The 22,178-nt window shown below is 48.7% G+C and overlaps 1 long non-coding RNA gene across 2 annotated transcripts in view; it reads left to right on the top strand.

The window, feature by feature from the left end:
- Positions 1 to 22,178, top strand: part of LOC310837168 — a 47,746-nt gene that overhangs the window by 13,078 nt on the left and 12,490 nt on the right. Inside the window, exon 1 of one of the 2 annotated variants that reach the window (XR_014560450.1) lies at positions 18,640 to 20,199. The exons of the other annotated variant lie outside the window; for it this stretch is intronic. This is a non-coding gene — a long non-coding RNA (uncharacterized lncRNA). Of the gene's footprint in view, positions 1 to 18,639; positions 20,200 to 22,178 lie in introns of those variants that run through there. 2 annotated transcript variants of the gene reach the window in all.

The following is a 22,178-nucleotide window of genomic DNA, read 5'->3' on the forward strand; positions in this document are numbered from 1 at the left end:
GGGTCTGCGCGCCCAGAGCTTGGAAATGGAAACTAAACTTTAATAAAGACTTTTGTATATAACATCCACTGGGCGTTGGTCCTCTGTGAGCTGGGACCTAGCGGCAGTCCTGACAGTAAGTCCCCTCTCACCATCTTCCACCAATTTTAAAACCTCGTGGAGTGTGGGAAAGCAGCGAGGGGTGAAGATTGGTGCTTCGCGAGCTCACGAAAACCAGGGAAATGACTACCGAAGAGAAGATAGCGAGTCTGCAAAACGCAGTGACGCAGCTGACTGCAGAAATTGCGGCGTCCAGAAAGAAGGAGCAGGAAGCAGCTGTTACCTGCCAGGATCTGCGAACCAGGTTAAAAGTGCTAAGTACACAGAGGCTACCGGCCACCAGACCAGAAGGGATTGGGCTGGGGAGCAGAGGAGGGAGCCTTGTGTCTCACTTCAATGGGGACCTGCAGGAGTATCCTAACTTCAGAGCAGATGTACTATATGCACTGCAGCTGCTTGACAAGGACTTTAAAAATGAGGAAGAAAGAGTGGGATTTATTGTTTCGCATTTACGGGGAGAGGCGAAAACGTGGCTGCGCAATCTCTGGAGAGATAAGGATCCAGCCCTCCAAGATGCGGGTGCCTTCCTTAAAGTGATGGATGCGTGTTTTTTGTCTGAGATTGATGTGGATATCGCTAGGAGACAGATTCACGGACTAAGACAAGGTAGAGCCACTGTAAGGCAATATCATTCACGTTTTTTCGCATTGGTGAACGCATTGGGGTGGGAGAGAGAATCGCCTACCGTCAGAGATCTGTTCTGGGAGGGGCTGAACGGAGCTGTGAAAGACGAAATTGCAAGGGGGGAGAGACCCCAAACCACCAAGGACATTGTGGAGAGGGCACTCACCATTGGGGTTAGGCTGGAAGGACGCTCTTGGGACAAAGAGGAAGGGCATTGGGGCCGCACGCCAACGAAAGCACCACCCCCTTTTCCCAAGGAAGCGGCGCGCGCTCGATCCATGCCTCCGCTGGGAGGAGGAGAGGAGCCGATGGAGATAGGTGGTGCTAAGGCTCAGTCCACAGCCGGAGCCCTAACGCCGGGAGCAGTCAAAATGAAGCCTCCTAGAGGGACCAGGAAGTGCTACATCTGCGACAGTGCTCAGCACATGGCGAAAGAGTGTCCCCAGCGGTTTCACAAGCACACTGCAGCCGCAGCGACAGTAACAGAAGCAGTTCAGCAGAGTGAATCACAGCAGGAAAACTCCACTGTCTGGCTGGAAATGGAGTCACTGGGGGCCAGCCAGACAAGTCAGTGAAGCAATCCCCAGTAATGTTACAGCCCACAGACCCCCTCCCACCCAAACCAGTAGTGCAGCTCACCGCATCCCTTCAACTTCCCAATGGGCTCACTGTGGAAATCCCCATTACGATTGACTCTGGGAGCAATGCAGATTTTATAGGCATGGACTTCATCCAGCAACATGGCATAGCCCTTCTGCCAGCGACGGTACCTCTGAACGTCGTCACGGTGGACGGCAGGGAGCTACTGGGAGGGCAAGTGCTGCAGCAGACGCCGCCAATGGTGATGCGCATTGGTAATCACCGCGAAGTCATCAGCTTCAACGTCACCCGCCTGTCAGACACGCCCATTGTGTTGGGCATGAGTTGGCTGGATAGGCACAGCCCGGCATTAGCTTGGTACCAGCGGCAACTGACCTTCGGCTCCTCCTACTGCGCAGAACACTGCATCCTGGCTGACTTGGACGATGAGGGGCACGAGGATGGACCACAGCTGAACTTGGGCATGTTGCAAGCGGTACCTAACAAGTACAAAGAGTTTTTGGAGGTCTTCTGCGAGAAAGAAGCGGACAAGCTGCCTCCCCACAGACCCTACGACTGCAAGATTGACCTCCTGCCGGGGGCGACGCTCCCGATGGGGAAGCTGTATTCCATGTCTGAGGATGAATTGCAGGAGCTCAGGGAGTTCATAGATCACAACTTGAAGCGGGGATTCATCCGAGAGTCCAAGGCGGTGGGGGGCAGCCCAGTATTCTTTGTAAAGAAGCGGGACACGCCCCAAAAGAGGCTTGTAGTTGATTACCGCGTCTTAAATGCGAAAACCAAGCCCTCAGCCTTCCCCATGCCCAAGATCGATGACCTGCTGGCGACGGTGCGGAAGGGGCGCATCTTTACCAAGTTGGATCTACGCGGAGCGTACAATCTCATACGAGTGAGGGAGGGTGACGAGTGGAAGACGGCCATGTTTACGCCGCTGGGCACCTATGAATATAGAGTTATGCCTTTTGGATTACAAAATGGCTCCCACTGTTTTCAAGCATTCATGCATCATGTCTTGGCGGGTCTTCTCTACAAGAAGTGCGTCTGCTTCCTGGACGACATCCTCATCTTCTCGGAGTCGCCGGAGGCTCACGAGAGAGATGTCAGGGAAGTACTGCAGCGGCTGCGGGAGCACCGGCTTTACGCCAAGCTGGAGAAGTGCCAGTTCGACAAGACGGAGGTGGACTTCCTGGGCTACAAACTGTCCGACAAGGGACTCGCCATGGACAGTACCAAGGTACGGGCAGTGCTGGACTGGAAGAGCCCACGCAATTGAAAGGAAGTCCAGAGGTTTGTCGGCTTTGCCAACTTTTATCGCAAGTTCATCAAAGGTTTCGCCATGCAGACAGCGGCCATCACTGACACCCTCAGTTCCAAGAAGAAGAAGTTCATCTGGACGGAGCAGGCAGAGCAGTCCTTTCGGAAGCTCAAGCACCTCTTCGCGTCCGAGGAACACCTGCTACACGTGAACCCCAGCAGGCCCATGAGAGTGGAGACGGACGCGTCAGACAGGGCCGTGGGGGCCGTCCTGTTGCAGCAAGACCACCAGGGGGACTGGAGGCCGTGCGCTTTCTACTCCAGGAAACTCAGCAAGTCGGAGCAGAACTACACCATCTGGGACAGGGAGTTACTGGCCATACATGCAGGCTTCAAGGCGTGGCGGCATTTCCTCGTCGGGGCCAAACACACGGTGCAGGTCCGTACAGACCATAAGAACTTGGAGTACTGGCGCACGGCGAGGTTCCTGAACCAGAGACACATCCGCTGGGCGGAGTTCTTTGCAGATTTCGACTTCAGAATAGAATACATCCCTGGAAACAACAACATCATGGCGGACGCGCTGTCCAGGAAACCGCAGTATCTCGAAGAAGAGGCGGCGGCGGCGGCCAAGCATATTTTCGCACCAAAGGCGTGGGCATGCGCGTCAGCCACGGTGGACCTGGACGCGGTGCGTCGCGCGCTGCAGACGGACTCCTTCGCGCGAGCCAAGATGGAGGAGGTGCGTAGCGGCACGGCGAGGGACGACGACTTCCAAATACGCAACGGCCTGCTCATCCGCAAAGGAGCCCTCTACGTGCCGGGAGACAACCTCCGCGCGAGGGTCCTGCAACAGCTGCACGACGCGCCCAGCGCGGGACACTTCGGCAAGGAGAAGACGGTGGACCTAGTGGCCAGAGACTTTTGGTGGCCCAAGATGAGGGGGGATGTCGCGGAATACGTCAGGAGGTGCGACACCTGCCAAAGGGCCAAACCAGTACACCAGCCGCCGGCGGGCCTGTTGGAACCGCTACAGACACCGTTCGAACCGTGGGAGAGGGTGGCCCTGGACTTTGTCACGGATCTGCCCAGCTCGAGAGGCAAGACGGCAGTACTCGTGGTAGTAGACTTGTTCACCAAGATGGCCCACTTCATTCCTTGCGCGAAGGTGGCCACAGCCGAGCAGACCGCCAAGCTGTTTATAGACCACGTGTTCAAGGTGCACGGCCTACCACGGTCCATCCTGTCCGACAGGGGGCGCCAGTTCATATCCAACTTCTGGCAAAAGCTGATGGGTTTCCTGAACGTCAAGGTCAGCCTGGCGTCGGCGCAACACCCGCAGACTAACGGACAGGCGGAGAGAGTCAACGCCATCATGCAGCAGTACCTGAGATGCTACGCGAACCAGCAGCCCTCGACCTGGGTGGACTACCTACCGCTAGCCGAGTTTGCCTACAACAACACGAAACACGTGTCCACGGGGGTGACACCGTTTTTCGCCAACAATGGGCGGCATCCCAGAACCTTCCCGGGTTTAGAGAAAGTGAGGGAGGGGGAGCCGCAGGGAGCAGAGGCCGTGGCAGCGGAGTTGCAGGAGATCCACGAGCAGCTCAGGAGGCAGTTAGAGATGGCGAAACAGGCTTACAACGTGCAGGCAGACCGACACAGGAGGGTTGGGGAAGACATCCGGGTAGGAGACTGGGTCTGGTTAGCAGCCCAGGCAGTTCTGGCCAGATCGTTGGCCAAGAAGAAGCTCGGGCACAAGCAGCTAGGGCCTTACCAAGTAGAGGCGCAGATCAACCCAGTGGCCTTCTGGTTAACACTCCCGGAGGGGTCCAGAATGCACCCGGTCTTTCATAGATCAGTGCTCACACCCTACAAAGAGCCCCACAGGTTTCAGGCACCAGGGACAGCGCCAGACCCGCTCAGGGAAGTGCCCAAAAAGGGGGGGGTTGCCGAGAAGGGGGCCACTCAACGAAGCCACAGAGATTTTGGACTCAAGGTGGGGGGAGGACAGGATTGAATATCTTCTCGCCACAGAGGACACCCCGGCCAGCGCCAACAGGTGGGTGCCGGATTACGCATTGGAGGAGCAGTTGCTCAAGGAAGAATTCCATACACTTTTCCCGCACAAGCCTATGCCGGCGGGCTTTTTCGATGATTGTCTGTTCACACCCACACTCTCGGCCAGCACTTTCCGGGGTTTCTCGTCAGCGGAGGACTCGGCTCCGGGAGGCAGCTCCCCAGAGGGCTCGCTCTCAGGTTTTGGCACGGGGGGATCTTATTGGTGGGAGGACCAACCCGAAGTGGGATGGCGCAGAGACATGCCGGAGGGACCCTGGGAAGTGGCGTCACCTCAGGCGACAGGGGGAGAAGAGGTCGTGAGTGATGTGGGGGCGGCCTCAGATTTCGAACACACCGCCCAGGAGATGGAAGCGGAGGGAATCGCAGTCGACGAGCCCATGGAGGACTTTCCGGACTTATCACGATGGCTGCACGCCTCGGGGGACGAACTGTATCCTGAACTCACCCCGACAACTCTAGAGCGCCCGGAACCCGCACCTGAAGAGGGGGAGGGGGGAAGGGGGGGCTTCGAGGGGGGGATGGATGTCAGGGGTTCAGAAGGAGAGACACAGGAGGGGGAGCAAATGGAGACTGAGGAGGAGGAGTACGAGGGAGGCGCAGGCAGTGACAGTGGCCAGAGTTATTCCACAAGCCTCTCTAGCGAATCGGAGGACTCACAGAAGGGAGCGCCGGTGGCCAGAGCGAAGGGGGCTCCAGGGGGGAAGCCCCAGGAGGAAGGGGCTAGCGGGGAGTCCCTGAGCAGCAGTTGGAAATCAGGACCAGCTTCTCCACCAGAGCGCAGTGGGGAGGGGGAGTCCCAGGAGTCGAGACCAGTGTCCTCACCACCAGAGGGAGGAGAGGAGTCAGGTTTGGCAACGCCCACATCAGGAAGCGGGGAAACGGTCAGAAGTAAAGTCACCGGCTGGGCGCGCGCGCCAAGTTCAAATGTACAGGAGCGCGGCACAGCAGGGAGCCCAGAAAGGGAGCCAGGTCCTAAAGCCCGCCGGAGGGAGGGGCAAGACTCAGGAGGCTCAGCGTCAGAGGAGTCCAGGAAGGAGGGAACCCCAGAGGGCAGAAAGACCCAGCGAAGGAAAGAGCAGCGTAGGAGGTGGAGCCGGGCTAGAATCTTAAACTGGTGTGGGTGGAGCAGTGAGTCAGAGGGGACTTAGCCGGTCTAGCGTCGAGACGTGGGTCTGCGCGCCCAGAGCTTGGAAATGGAAACTAAACTTTAATAAAGACTTTTGTATATAACATCCACTGGGCGTTGGTCCTCTGTGAGCTGGGAACTAGCGGCAGTCCTGACAGCAGTTCCCTGACAGTCTGGAATAAGTTACAGATAGGTAGCCGTGTTGGTCTGCCATAGTCAAAACAAAAAAAATTCCTTCCAGTAGCACCTTAAAGACCAACTAAGTCAGTTCTTGGTATGAGCTTTCGTGTGCAACACTACATCATCTGCAAAAGCTTTATATTTGTATTCTTTTAAACCAATTTCTATACCTTTTACTCTTTTTGTTTCAGTTTCTTTTTCAGCAGAACATCTAGTGTCATTATGAATAATAATGGCAATAGCAGGCAGCCCTGTCTTGTCCCCTTCGTTATCTCAGTTCTTTCTGTTAAAGTATTGTTAATTATTAATCTAGCGAATTGTTCGGAATAGATAGATTTAATTACATTCAGATATTCTGAGCGAGTATTGAGGCAGCTTCTTACGTATTTTGTGACTTGATGCAAAAACCTTCCCTCTCAGTCTCAGTCACCTCACTGCTATGTTAGGAAAGTGATACTGGCCTACCTTGGAAGACTGTTGTAAGAAAAAAAGTGGGTTTTTTAAATTGTACCCATGGTTTTTCAGAACATATGGCTTGTCTAACTGATGCACTTACCTGAACTCACCTTTTACATGCCTTCTGAGGACATCAATTTTTCTTTTTCTTCCATGCTGCCCCCAGCAGAGGAAATTTTTGTGTTTCATTTGTGTTCCTTTGCATACTTCTGTATCTGTATTTTATTTTGTTGTACTTAGCTTTGGGGGGAAACCCTTAATAGACAAATATACAATGTTTAAATTGTTATATTAAACCAAAAACAGAGGTGCCACACTACTGGCAATTGCAAGTGTGAGAACATTGCTGGAAATTAGCATGTTGAATCCTAAGATCATTTGTCCAGTGGTTGTTGCTTCTGCTCGGATGAATTGGATAAAATGATTCTAGGGTAATTAAATGTTGACCTACATATCCATTTTTCATTTTCATATACAGTGGTACCTCAGGTTAAGGACTTAATTCATTCCGGAGGTCCATTCTTAACCGGAAACTGTTCTTAACCTGAGGCACCACTTTAGCTAATGCCGCTAACTGCCGCCATGCAATTTCTGTTCTCATCCTGAAGCAAAGTTCTTAACCCGAGGTACTACTTCCGGGTTAGCAGAGTCTGTAACCTGAAGCGTATGTAACCCGAGGTACCACTGTATAGTTATTGTGTTCTATATAATTTTAAGTATAATTCCCCATACAGCAAGTGAATAGTAAGAGAACTCATACAAGTAATGCTGACACAACCCCTCACACACACTACCGTATTTTTCGCTCTATAAGACGCACCAGACCATAAAACACACCTAGTTTTTGGAGGAGGAAACAAGAAAAAAAATATTCTGAATCCCAGAAGCCAGGACAGCAAGCGAGATCTCAGTGATCCCGCTTGCTGTCCTGTCTTCTGGGATAGCCACATGCAGCCCCCGGCAGCAGGATGAAGGCTCCTGTTGCCCGGGAGAACCTGCGCATGGCTAAGGCTCCCCCAAGACCCGTGCTCCCTTTAAAGAGCCTGCGAAGTGCTCTTTCCCCGGGGAAAAGCCCCACACAAGCTCCACACGGCTCTTTAAAGGGAGCGCTGAGCAGAGTCTCCTGCCTGCATTCGCTCCATAAGACGCACACACATTTCCCCTTACTTTATGGAAGGGAAAAGTGTGTCTTATAGAGCGAAAAATACGGTAAGTAGAATAAGAGAAGCATAACCACATATGTTGTAGATATTTTTCCACAATTATGCTATTTTTGTGACATACTAATGACATGAGAAAACTTGTATAATGTTATTCTTGTTTATATAAGCCAATAAACAAACACACACACACACACACACACACACACACAATTTTAGTTCTCATTTCCCCTAATTTCTTTCCAAGCAATTTCCCCCAAAATAACACATTTCTGTTTGTTATTGCCACAAATATATGTATTTTTGATGCACACTTTCCCCTAACGTATGTCCACATTGTTTTTTGTTGGAGAACCATGTGGCAAAATTCCAAGAAGTGCAAATTTCAAAAGAAAGCTGCGTTTCAGTGTGCCTCTTGTTTAAGGAAGAGTGAATTGGGTCAGTTTCATGTTAAGGGAACTGAATTTCCCCTCCATTCCTCTGGGGAAGGTTAGAATACAAATGCTGCAAATAAAACGAAAAAATGGAACAAAAAAAAAATCAATGAATACTATATCATATGAAGGCAAAGGAATGGGGAACATGGCCTTAGCATGGGCATAGCGAGGACTTTTGTTAGCGGGGCAGAAATGACATGATTGGTCAGTTAAGTATTTCTATTGTTTTATTTGATAGGGAGCAGCTTCCCTCTGTCCCCCCCCCCTTAGCTATGCCCATGGGTCTTATGAAACGAAATGTGGTATTTTGGGGTTGTGGCTCTCTCCCCCCCCCCCGGGAGGGGGCTGGTAACTTGCAAGGAAGGAGGACTTGTATTAGCAGCACACAAAGAGAGGGAGGGAGGGAGGGAGGGTGAGTATTCTGCCAAAACCGTGGTAATATGGAAATAAACAAGTTCCACACTTGCATCAGCATCACCTGGGCAACCTGGGAGCGAATTGCAACATGAGGCATTGTTTATGTTTCAAAAAGGAGGGGGTAGAGGAGGAATTGGAAAGCTGAGTAACATCCCCACTCCTTATTTGAAATCTACATCCAGATTTCCATTCCATCCAGAGAAGCAGCATCAGCGGTATGGGTGAATGACACAACCAATTACTACTTTGATTGGTAACTGAAATCCTAAGACCTTTGTTTGCTGTGTATTAGCATGATTAGGGTTAGGAAGCAAAGGCCAGTTGCCACCTCTCTTAGAAATGTGGCATTGCAGCCCCTCCAAAGAATTAGAAAGACACAGAAGAAATTGTTTGTATTCTCCAGATGCTGCCCCACAGACCATGCCACTAACAAGGAGATGACAAAAGGCATTGTTTTTGTGCCATGTATTTAAGTTTTATTCCCCACCCCCTCCAAAGTGCTCAGGGTGAGGGATCAGGCCTGGTCTCATGCTCTGGAGGTGGTGCTCCCTTCATTCTGCTCCTCTATCCTGAAGGGCTCTCTGATTGGGGTGGACACAGTTGTGGTTTTCCAGGGAGGAAAGGTCAGACTTATGCTTGGAATGTCTGGAATCAGTATTTTGGTACCTGGAAAAGGGCAGGCAGCAGCTTACATGCCAAATATAAGCAGGATATAAATGTAAGAAAACAACTAGCTAAATAAATACTCCCCCTTCAATGCCATCTAGGTCTTCAGCTGGTGGGTCAGGACTTCCACCAATACTTCCACCATGCAAATATATGGTCAATGATGAAGAAATGGGTCCCCAAATGCATGTTACTGAAAAGGTTGGAGATCCCTATCTAGCCTTTCGTCCATCATAGAATCACAGAACTGTAGAGTTGGGAAGGCCCATGAGTGCCATCTAGTCTAACCCCCTGCCATGCAGGAATCTTTTACCCAACATGGTGCTCGAACCCATGACCCCGAGATTAAGAGTCCCATGCTGCACCAACTGAGTTATCCTAGGTTCAACAAGTCTTGTGGCAGCAAATTCCACACATTAATGGTGAGTGTGCTTTGCTGCCAACAAATAAGAACGTAAGAACATAAGAATCTGTTGGATCTGGCCAAAGGGCATCTAGTTCAGCATTCTGTTCTCACAGTGACCAACCAGATGCCTGTGGGAAACCTGCAAGCAGGATCCAAGCACTCTCCTCCCATGTTTCCAGCAACTGGTATTCAGAAGCAGGACATAGTCATCCTGACTAGTTGTCATTGATAGCTTTATCCTCCTCTGTGAATTTATCCAGTCCTCTTTAAAAGCCATCCATGTTGGTGGTCAGCACTGCCTCCTGTGGGAGGGAGTTCCATAGTTAAACTAAGCGCTGTTTATTGGGGCTTTGCTTAATGCTATCAACACACATGAAACTATTTCCCCAACTCCTGCCTGCTGGTTCCCCTTGCATGTTTCTTTTGGTGTGTTTTCTACATGGCTATTTTGCTATTAATCATCTCTATTGTTTTCCTTCTGCTGTTTGGGATCGTGCTACTGTTGCTTGAGCTGCTTGTATTTTATGGTTGCATATTTTATGGTTGCAATTTCATTCCATGTTGTTCATTTTAAATTGTTCTGGGCTGCCTTGGGGACCTTGTTGTTGAAAGGCAGGCTGGGGGGATAACCTTTTTTTTTTAGAGTAAAATCAGGGGTGGATAACCTTTGTTTTTTTTTAGTGCAAGGGCCATATTTGATAACCATCTGAGGGCCATGTATCAGTGTTGAATGGGGTTAGAGACAAAAAGTGGGTGGAGCAACAGGAGGGACTCTTTGTGCATTAGGCTATAATCCAGCTCCACAAACCCCCCAAGTTTCTATACCTACCCCTGCCCCCATCTTCATCCAGGAAAGCAGGAGGCTTTCCAGCCAGGCTAAAGCACTTGAAGAGGGCACAAAGCAGGGGCAGGGAGGCTTGTGACCTGGAGAGAGTGCTAATGGTCAGAGAGAGAGAGAGGTCTGGTTGGTGGCATGTGGCTCCTGGGCTGAGCCTCCCATTCCTGGTTTAAATAAACAAAGGCACCCAGACCTCTGGATTCACCCTCATTCCCTCAGCCCTTGCAGTGCAGGGGCTGCAAAGGAGCTCTTCTCTGTCTGTTGTTGGACTAAAACTCCCATCATCCCATGGTGACTGGGGCTGATGGGAGTTGGAGTCATAGAATCATAGAATCATAGAGTTGGAAGAGACCACAAGGGCCATCAAGTCCAACCCCCTGCCAAGCAGGAAACACCATCAGAGCACTCCTGACATATGGTTGTCAAGCCTCTGCTTAAAGACCTCCAAAGAAGGAGACTCCACCACACTCCTTGGCAGCAAATTCCACTGTCGAACAGCTCTTACTGTCAGGAAGTTCTTCCTAATGTTTAGGTGGAATCTTCTTTCTTGTAGTTTGGATCCATTGCTCCGTGTCCGCTTCTCTGGAGCAGCAGAAAACAACCTTTCTCCCTCTCTATGTGACATCCTTTTATATATTTGAACATGGCTATCATATCACCCCTTAACCTCCTCTTCTCCAGGCTGAACATGCCCAGCTCCCTTAGCCGTTCCTCATAAGGCATCGTTTCCAGGCCTTTGACCATTTTGGTTGCCCTCCTCTGGACCCGTTCCAGTTTGTCAGTGTCCTTCTTGAACTGTGGTGCCCAGAACTGGACACAGTACTCCAGGTGAGGTCTGACCAGAGCAGAATACAGTGGCACTATTACTTCCCTTGATCTAGATGCTATACTCCTATTGATGCAGCCCAGAATTGCATTGGCTTTTTAAGCTGCAGCGTCACACTGTTGGCTCATGTCAAGTTTGTGGTCAACCAAGACTTCTAGATCCTTTTCACATGTACTGCTCTCAAGCCAGGTGTCACCCATCTTGTATTTGTGCCTCTCATTTTTTTTTGCCCAAGTGCAATACTTTACATTTCTCCCTGTTAAAATTCATCTTGTTTGTTTTGGTCCAGTTCTCTAATCTGTCAAGGTCGTTTTGAAGTGTGATCCTGTCCTCTGGGGTGTTAGCCACCCCTCCCAGTTTGGTGTCATCTGCAAATTTGATCAGGATGCCCTTGAGTCCATCATCCAAGTCGTTGATAAAGATGTTGAATAAGACCGGGCCCAAGACAGAACCCTGTGGCACCCCACTAGTCACTCTTCTCCAGGATGAAGAGGTTGAATGGTTATTGATGAGACCCTTTGGGTTCGGTCAGTCAGCCAGTTACAAATCCACTGAGTGGTAGCATAGTCAAGACCGCATTTTACCAGCTTCTTTACAAGAATATCATGGGGCACCTTGTCAAATGCCTTGCTGAAATCAAGGTAGGCTACATCCACTGCGTTCCCTTCATCTACTAGGCTTGTAATTCTGTCAAAAAATGAGATCAGGTTAGTCTGACATGACTTATTTTTCAGAAATCCATGCTGACTATTGGTGATCACAGCATTCCTTTCTAGGTGCTCACAGACTGTTTGCTTAATGATCTGCTCCAGAATCTTCCCTGGTATTGATGTCAGACTGACTGGGCGGTAATTATTTGGGTCCTCTCTTTCCCCCTTTTTGAAAATAGGGACAACATTTGCCCTCCTCCAGTCTACCGGGACTTTGCCTGTTCTCCAGGAATTCTCAAAGATGACTGCCAGTGGTTCTGAGATCACATCTGCCAGTTCTTTTAATACTCTTGGATGCAGTTCATCTGGCCCTGGAGACTTGAATACATCTAGACTAGCCAAGTATTCTTGTACTATCTCCTTAGTTATTCTGGGCTGTGTTTCCTCTGCTGAATCATTTGCTCCAAATTCTTCAGGTCGGGCATTGTTTTCTTTATCGGAGAAGACTGAGGCAAAGAAGGCATTGAGGAGTTCAGCCCTTTCTGTGTCCCCTGTTTGCATTTCACCATCTTCTCCTCTGAGTGACCCCACTGTTTCTTTGTTCTTCCTTTTGCTACGAACATACCCATAAAAGCCTTTTTTGTTGCTTTTAACCTCTCTAGCAAGCCTGAGTTCATTCTGTGCTTTAGCCTTTCTGACTTTGTGTCTACACGTGCTGGCTATTTGTTTGAATTCCTCTTTGGTGGTTTCCCCCCTTTTCCATTTTTTGTACACATCCTTTTTTAATCTTAACTCAGTTAAAAGTTCTTTAGATAGCCACCCTGGCTTCTTTAGGTACCTTCCATGTTTCCGTCTCATTGGTATTGCCTGAAGTTGTGCTTTTACTATCTCCCTCTTAACAAACTCCCAGCCATCATGAACTCCCTTTCCTTTTAGTATTACTGTCCATGGGATCTCACCCAGCACTTCCCTACGTTTTATGAAGTCAGCTTTCTTAAAGTCAAGAAATTGAGTCCTAATATGCTTGGCTGTTCCTTTCCGCTGTATAGTAAACTTCAGAAGAGCATGATCACTCGCGCCTAATGATACTTCCACTTCTACCCCACTAACCAGGTCATCAACATTGGTTAGGACCAGATCTAAAATGGCTGTTCCTCTTGTTGCTTCTCCCAGTTTCTGGACAATGAAGTTGTCTGCAAGGCCAGTGAGGAATCTGTTTGACCTTATGCTGTTGGCTGAGTTTGACATCCAACAAATATCAGGGTAAGTCCCCCATTACTACTATACAACAAGATCTTGGGATGTTGGTTACCCTGGCCTAGGGACATGCCCTTAAATCACACAAACCAGCAGCAATCTCCATTCTTTTAGCACTTATGGTCCTTATGTGGCCAAAACAGCACCATCTGTGCAAGACGGAGGGCTCAGCAAGCCTGGAGAAAACGGCAAGGTTTGAAGATAGGATAGGATAGGATAGGATAATATCCCTCAGAGGAGAACACTCCCCCCTCCCCAAATAGCCCAATGTGAACTTAGCATACTTAGTGGAAATTGAATACTGTTTGGGGTGGGGTAGAACGGAGTAGCTGGAACCCTGAGCTGCAACACTCCATGGTGCAACATTTTATTGCAGGTTGGACTTGCATTCATTCATTTACCGTATTTTTCGCCCTATAGGATGCACTTTTCCCCCTCCAAAAATGAAGGGGAAATCTGGGTGCGTCCTATGGGGCGAATGCAGGCTTTCACTGAAGCGCACCGACCCCTCTCGCTCTCCAGGCTTCGGGAACACATCCACAGCCTAGGCAGTACAGTGTAGTGTCAGAAAATGCTTCTTCAGTGTCATCTACCTGATAACCTGTTATCATCGGTGTGTCTACAGGGTTAGCATCCATCAGGTTTAGTTTGCTTAACACATCAGCAATTTTCCGTGACTGGTGTACTAGAATGTTACCATCTTGATCTCTCTCTATTTCCAGAGATAGGTAGTTGTTTACCTTGGCTTTGTGTCTGACTATCTTGCCATTTTGATCAGTCTTCGCTTTGAAGACCCATTTGCTTCCAAGCAGTTTCATTCCTGGAACTACTGGAACAAGCTCCCATGTTTTGTTCCTTTCCAAGGAATCAAGCTCAGCCTTCATGGCATTTAACCATGGCTCAGCTTCCTTTGAATCCAAATCCTGGATTTCTTGGAAACTTGAAGGTTCAAATACCTTCTTGGAGCTTTTAACAGCTGTTACTGCTATCTTAGCAAATTCATCAGCAAATCTCTTTGGAGGTCTGCCTTTTGTGGCTCTTTGTGACCTGCGAATTAGCCGTAGGTCTTCAACACTCTCCTCTTCCTTCTTAGGAGAAAAATGACCTATTGTGAACAATGGTTCCTCCAATTCTTGATCAGAGCTTTCAGAGGGTCGCATAGAGGCTTTCACACTCTTGAAATCCTCTGAATCACCTGATTCAGTTTCAGACTCAGAATCAGAACCTTCATCAGTGGGTGTGGGTTGTTGCGGTTGCTTTTGACTATCCTCAGTCTCATCACTGTCATCAGGATAACATTGGAAAATTCCCACATTCTCCCCCCACTTGGCATTGTACTTAGCACTTCTTGTGAGCTTAATTGTCTTTGAGTCAGTCATCATTATTCTGTAAGACCCTTTCTGATAACCTAGAAAGATACCATGCAATCCACGCTTGTCTAACTTGGAGCTTTGTGGTGAGTGAACCCACATGTCAGAACCAAAAATTTTCATGTGTTTGATGTATGGCTTCTTGCCAAACATCTTCTCATACGGGGTACAACCAATCGCTGAAGATAACCTGCGATTATAACTGTAAGTGAAACACGAGAGAGCTTCGGCCCAATAACTCTCTGGAAGATTGGCATCATGCAGCAAGGTTTTTAACCCTTGAAGCAATGTTTGATTTACCCTCTCGCTAAGTCCATTCTGCCATGGCGAGCGAGGACTAGACAAATCGTGTTGAATTCCTTTCTCAGTCAGAAAAGCTTCAAACTGCTGAGAAGTGAATTCCCCCCCGCGATCAGTGAAAAGAGTCTTTATCTTCTTACCATGCACATTTTCCAACCAAGCACAGAATTCCTTGAACCTTGGAAAAGCCTCTGATTTCTGCTTGAGATTGTACACATAAATATACCTGGAAAATGCATCAATGAGAACCATGAAGTACTTGTTTCCACCCAAAGAGGGCACTAGTGGTCCAACCAAATCAGCATGAAGAATTTGGTATGGTTCTGTAGCTTGCCTACTAGACACCTTACCTTTTGCAGCCATTTTTACCTTGTTTGCTGCGCATGCCTTGCACTTCATGTGGTACCTGCAGGGTTTAATAGTCATACCTTCAATCAAGGCAGGCATTTTAGATACTGCCTCAAAATGCAAATGACCAAATTTCCGGTGAAAATCATGAATACATTCTGCATGCAAACTTTTGTTAGAACCTGCAATGCAACAAGTTTCATCCTGCATATCATCATCATAATACAAAACAAACAAACGATCAACATATTCAGCATGCAATACATAATCATTTTTCTTTGTGATGATGCACTTTTTGTTCTTAAAGGAAATGTCAATTTTTCGTTCATTCAGCTGTCCAACGCTGAGCAGATTATGTTTGGCATCTGGTACATAAAGCACATCCTGTATCGATAAGTCCAAACTGTGAAGAACAACAGTTCCGTAGCCTTTACTGGGGATTGTGTGGTCATCCGCCTGGTGAATCGCACCTTCCTGCGGTGTAAAAGACACGAACAGTCGCTTATCGTTGCACATGTGGTGGGTCGCTGCTGAATCAACCACGAAGAAAGATCTAGACGTCTTCTGGACCTTTGCAACCTTTGGAGTGAAGCGTGAGACCATTGCCTTGTGCTGCGTTGTCCTGGACACTGGACCTTTGCCTTTGCTTTGGCCTTTTCCACGCGATGAGCTTTCGCTTCGCTGCTCTGTCTTGGCCCTGGGATATTTGCATTCCCTCTTCATATGGCCTAGACGTCCACACGAGTAGCATTTCACTGCCTTCAAAGCTTTGGCGCCATCTGGTGGTTCCACTGCACTATGGGATGACGTCTGTGAAGACTCCCCCTTACCCATGCAGCTATCACCCTGGCGGTCTGCTTCATTCTGAATCATGGCAGTATCACAGGCTACTCTGAGCTGAGCAATTGGCTGTACAGCATTCTGAGTGGTAACAGATTCCCCACTTGCATCAGCCACCCTTCTGCAGCTAGCCATCATGACTCTGGCATTAGCCTTCTGCGTCATCTCTGCTGCCTTAAATCAAGCTGCTTTATACAAGCTGCGTCTGTGTACAGCTGCAGCTGCTTCATTCCAAAAGCAAGTTCAGAAGTACTTTCGATTTCCAGCCTCTGCCTGTGAGCCTGTGCCACTCTTAACTGCAGCTGCTTCAAACCTCTTTCCAAAGGCAATTTTAAAAATGCATTCGGTTTTCCAGCATCCCAAACCTTTGCCTTAGAGCCTGGCAAACGGCCTTTTAAAAGTTCAAAGTCCAGCCATAAAGCCATTAATTAGAAGCTGGCAGGCTGCCCGGAGCATGAACACATACCTCATCAATCATCTTGACACGCAGAGCAGATACCATCCGATCCGTCCCTCTGCATTCCGATCCTTTTGCCGGCACTCCGATTCGACTTCTGAATTCCATTCTCAAGATGACTGCGTTCTTCTGGGCTCCATAACCAAAAATGTTGTTTTTGCAGAGTCTTTTACGCAGTGGAATGATGAGCAGTACGTGCCACATACTTTATTTTACTTTATTTACATTTCAATGCTAAGAGCTTACAAACAAGCATCTTGCCTCTGCGTGAGCAGAGAAAACATCCTCTCTCCTCTGAAGCACGGAGAGAACTGAGAAAAACAGGAAACCAGTGTACGTCACATCCAGTCTCCTTTCCTGTGAGAAACTCCAACAGCAACTCTGACTGTGGAATGTAAACATTGTCTTGTGACAAGCATTTCGCTGCACAGTGAAGAGAGCAGAAACCAACAGTCCCATAGGTACATGGGTCCTAGGCCGCATAGGGCTTTAAAGGTCAAAACCAGCACCTGAAACCTGACCCTGTACTCCACCGGGAGCCAGTGCATAAGGAGCCTCGCTGCGGCATTCTGTACCCGCTGGAGCTTCTGAGTCAGCTTCAAGGTTAGCGTAGAGCGAGTTACAATAATCAAGCCTGGAGGTGACCGTCGCATGGGTCACTGTGGCCAGATCAGGGCGAGAAAGGTAAGGGACCAACTGCTTAATACAGTGGAGATGGGAAAGTGCCACCTTTGCTGTGGCTGCAATCTGCGCCTCCATGGAAAAGGAGGCGTTGAACACCCAAGCTCCTGACAGAAGGCACTGGCACTAATTGAGCCCCCGCAAGAGATGGGAGTTGGCCCCCCAACCCCATGTCATCCCGACCCAGCCAGAGGACCTCTGTCTTTGAAGGATTTAACTTCAACCGGCTCCCACACCAGTTCCACAGCTTCCAAGCATCTGGTCAGTGTGTCTGGGGCTGAGTCAGGGCAGCCGTCCATCAACAGATAAAGCTGGGTGTTATCAGCATATTGATGACAACCCAGCCCAAAGCTCCGGATAATCTGGGCAAGGGGGGCATATAAAGATATTGAAAAGCATCGGGGAAAGGATTGCGACCTGCGGGACTCCACACACCAAGGAGTGCTGTGGCGATAACTCCCTCCCTAGCGCCACCCTCTGCAGCCATTTTCGGTCTGTGCCCTGTATCCCCACGTCAGCAAGGTGGTGGTCTAAAGGTTCGTGATCAACCATGTTGAAGGCTGCTGACAGATCTAAGAGAATCAGCAGTTCCGACCAGTCTCAATCCAGCTGTCTACGGAGATCATCTGTTAGGGCGACCAAAGCCATCTCGGTCCCATAACCAGGGCGAAAGCCAGACTGAAATGGGTCCATAAACCAATGTTTCATCCAGAAACCTACCAAACTGTTCGGCAACTGCTCTCTCAGTTACCTTACCCAGCTACAGAAGATTTGAAACAGGGCAGTAATTGGGTAGATCTAAAGGATCTAGAGATGTTTTCTTTAAGAGCACACGCACTACTGCTTCCTTCAACTCCCCTGGGAAAGTCCCCATGCCAAGGGACTGATTGATGATCTCACCCAGGGGGGCCCTGCACCTCGTCTGGACACGCTGTAATCAGCCAGGATGGGCACGGGTCAAGGGGGCAAGTGATGGGTCTTCCAGCTCGGAGGAATCTGTATACATTGGCAGGGAGTATCCGATCGAAGTGGTCCAACACTGGACCTGAGGACAGTTGAGGGGCCTCCAGTTCTGTTACTGTATCCAAATTGGCAGGGAGGTCAGGTGGAGCAGCAAGACTTTCTCTGCAAAAAAAACCTTGCAAATGCCTCAAAGCTGTGGGTCAAATTCATATTTAAATTTGGCTGTTCCTCTAGGGTTGTAAAAGACCTGATTATTCTAAAAAGTTGCGCCGGGCGAGAGCTAGCGGATGCAATGGAAGCTGAGAAGTAAAACTTCTTTACAGTCACTGCCATAGGCTTTCATAAACCCTAACCCTATAAGATGTTCTTGAGGCTCCATTGTGAGCAAGCCGCCATACTTGCTCTAGCTGTCTGAGGTCCCGCTTCATTTTCCGGAGCTCCTCAGTAAACCAGGGGGCCAGGTTGCAGTGGAGTCGCAGAGGGCGCTTAGGTGCAATCTCATTGATGGCCGCCAAGAGCCGGTTATTCCAGTTCTCGACAAGCTCATCTAGTGAGCAGGGTCCCGCAAGGCCTGACAAAATCCATCAGGATCCATCAGCCTTCGCAGGTGAGCCCAAATAGGCTCACCACCCAAGCGGGGTGGGGACGGGAAGTCAATTCTGGCTTTCAGAACGTAGTGGCATTTCCACAAGTGAGGACATGATCCTCACCAAAAATCATATTATATCCACACCAAAAATCAAATCCAGCATGTGGTGAGAGCCCTAATGTTGCCATGGAAGACACCATGTCCAGAGCCTGTGAGGAGGGGGTGGCATCAGCATGGAAGTTGAAGTCCCCCAAAACCAGTAGGTTAGGGAACTCCAAGGCCCAGCCTGCCACCACATCCAACCAGGGGTGGCTACTGGTGGTTGGTACACCAGCCAGACAGCCAAGCTCTCCTTCGTGCCCCACACTAGGTCAACACATTCAATGCCGGAGATTGATGGTGATGGCAGAGCCCTGAAAGAGCAATCCTCCCGGATTAACAACGCTAACCCTCCCCCACAACCCACAGTCCGCAATTGGTGGAGGATGGAGAAACCTGGTGGTGTCATCTCATAAAAGGTGACTACTTCGCCTTCGTGCACCCAGGTCTCTGTTACACAAGCCTGGTCAACCTCCTGCAAGATAAAGAAGTCTCTCAAGGTTGCAGTTTTATTGCCTGTGGACCTGGCATTGCACAGCACCAATGACGGAGGTGGATAATCCCTGCTCATGTCCCTTGGGATGGGGCGTACATTGGAAGGGGTTTGAGCATCATCGCATCTCAAAATCCTTCGTAGATAATATTTACCCCCACTGCCGTTCCTCCCTTGCACTTCGACGGTGGCAATCCCAGACCCCAAGCTAGCCTCCCTTGTAGAGGAATGATAACATGACATCCCTGGGCCAAGTCTCCCGAATCGAAAATACTGAGATGAAAAATCAGCAGGACAAACATCCCCGATAGGTAAAACCCATCCAGCCACACCCCAGGTAGTGAGGAGAGCCCCACACTGATCCATTAACTGTCAATCCCTCTCTCCCTCATAAGGTAGCCAGGCTATTAACTCTTTCTGTGCCTTTGGGAGTATTAAAGAGGCATGTGCTGTAAAATGGGGGTCACTAGCCAGCAGAGAGCCAGCTTCATGTTCAGAGACTCCGTCCGTCCTATCTCGCCAAAGATGCAATAGAGACAGTCAGTCGTTCTTGTAAGTTTTAGGAGTATTAGGCAAAGGCCTGGGTATAGCCTGGGTGCTTGGTTTCAGCAATCTATCTACGACATGAAGTTCTTTAGAAGTTGTTGCCATGAGAGTGTCAGAGTTGCCAGGTTCATCTTCTCCATCGCTATCGCTTGGGAAAAGATCAGGGAATTGCATAGGCGTCTTTCCTCGAGATGAAGGGCTATTGGGCATATTTTGATATTGTGTTCCGGGCTATAATGTCCTTATGTTTTGAATTGAGATCTCAGTCTTTATACTCAATAATTTCCTCTTCAGTTCTTCTAATTCTTCTAATTCCAAACTCACGGGTTTATCTTCCTCCTTCGTGCAGGTAGTGTTTCTTATTGGCGTTTGCTTTGGTTCTCTGCCAGGGACCGGCTGCCTCACTGTCTCTTCCTTGAAAACCCTTATCAGGTAAAGAAGGCGAGACTGCCATAAAATGTTTTTCATCTCCATAAGTCAAGATGGAAGAGCTGGCATTCTAAAAGTCATAAATAGGTGTGTGATGTTTCTTATGCTGGGCAGGAAATAGAAATTTTTCAGATCTACTTTTTGGTAATGGCAGTTCAAAAGCTGAGATAAGGACGTCATAATTAACCTGCGATTCATCCACCTGTACTCATTTCGATGAATCTCTTTCTTTTTTTTTTTGAATAATATTTATTAAAGTTTCAAGGAAATTACAAAAATAGAAAGAAGAAAAGAGAAGAAAAAAAGACAAAAAATACAAAATACAGAAAAAATAAAGAAAAAATTAAAAACAATTAAAAACAAATCAGTCTTTCCATGTCTTGTCTTTCATTTGCTTATTTCCCTGACCTCCTCACACCTCCCTTTTTTGTATTCTAGTTCAGTAGTTGTTTCAGCAAGTCCTTACCCTTTTTGCTTTTATCTTGATATATTATCTTAATATATTGTAACTTTACATTTTCACCTGTTGACAATCCATTTTTACATACCCCTTTATAACATTATTGCTAAAACCACTTAACTTCATTCCAGCATCCCTCTAACATTCCTTAATTTTACAGTGTTTCTGTAAATAGTCTTTAAATTTCTTCCAATCTTCTTCTACCGACACTTCTCCCTGGTCTCGGATTCTGCCAGTCATTTCCGCCAGTTCCATGTAGTCCATCAACTTCATCTGCCATTCTTCCCGGGTGGGTAGATGAATCTCAAGCATTATCTGGTTCGCTTGGAGGACTTGGCAAGGCCTTATTTCATCCATGACCTGTATTGACAGTTCGTTGGCATAGTTGTGTCAAATCCTCCTTTTAGCCCTTTGGGCATTTATAGAGAGAGAGCAATTATCCAAGTATTCCTCTATATTAGTTAATTTGGTGAAAATTTCATTCAGTCTTTGAAGAACTAAGACCATAGTTGCTGCTTACATCATATAAATCTCTTGGTAAGGGTATAAATCTGGAATCTGCTGGAAACAAGTTCCTCTATTTGTCTTGTTCTAAAGACATGGGTGGGTCAGCATTTGGGATAGGGGGGGATCCCTCCTACTCCTGTTTTCTTGGTGAAATCATCTCCTTCCCTCCTTGAAAGAGGGGAGGGGTCGGATCATCCCTTCTTAGAGGGGGGAGGGTTCCTGCATAACTATCTACAGTATCCCCCTGCTGGCCCAGGGTGAGAACTTCAGTACATAACACCCCTCCCCACCGAGATAAGGCGTTAGTTACAATCGTAATGGTTTCCTTATATACAGCACTACACGTAATGGTTCAATTAGGCACAAAAGCATAACGGTTACATTTCACATACTTAGACCAACAGTGATACATGTCCAACAACATAGTCCTTTAAATAAGTTGGGCTCTTGGAAACTCTGCCAGACCTCCGGGGACTGGTAGCCAAGTCCGGGGGGCCACCCAATTCTTGCTGAGGCTGTGGAGCGACCCTAGGTGGCGTTGAAACCAAGTCCCCTGGATCCGCTGCTGTGGGTGGAACCTCCACAAGTGGAGTTGGCAGAATGTCAGGTACGGCAGTGGTCTCAGTCTGTGGTGAGTCTGGCAGACCCTCTGAAGTGGCTTGGTTTGGCTCCATGCCGGCAGTTTGCGAGAGAGGTGTAGGTGGAGCCTCACCATCTGTAAGTGTCTGTTCCGGAACCACGAGCGCAGTTGGGGGCACCACCAAGTCCCCAACCCTGCGCCTAAGCTGGTCTATGTGCCGGCACCACAAGCGTCCGTCTTCGAGTGCCACCTGGTACGAGTGAGGTCCAGTGACTCCCACTACTGTGGCTGGCACCCAAGGAATGTCCCACAGAAATTTCCGGGCAAAGACCTGGTTTCCTGAAACAAATGACCGTGGCACGTTGGCACAGCCTGGGGGTTCGGCCACAGCAAAATCTGGGTGCAGCCGGTCGAGCGGGGACCTGAGGCGGCGGC

This window comes from Podarcis gaigeae (genome assembly GCF_964106915.1).
Source record: "Podarcis gaigeae genome assembly, contig: HAP1_SCAFFOLD_66, whole genome shotgun sequence".
Lineage (NCBI taxonomy): Eukaryota > Metazoa > Chordata > Lepidosauria > Squamata > Lacertidae > Podarcis > Podarcis gaigeae.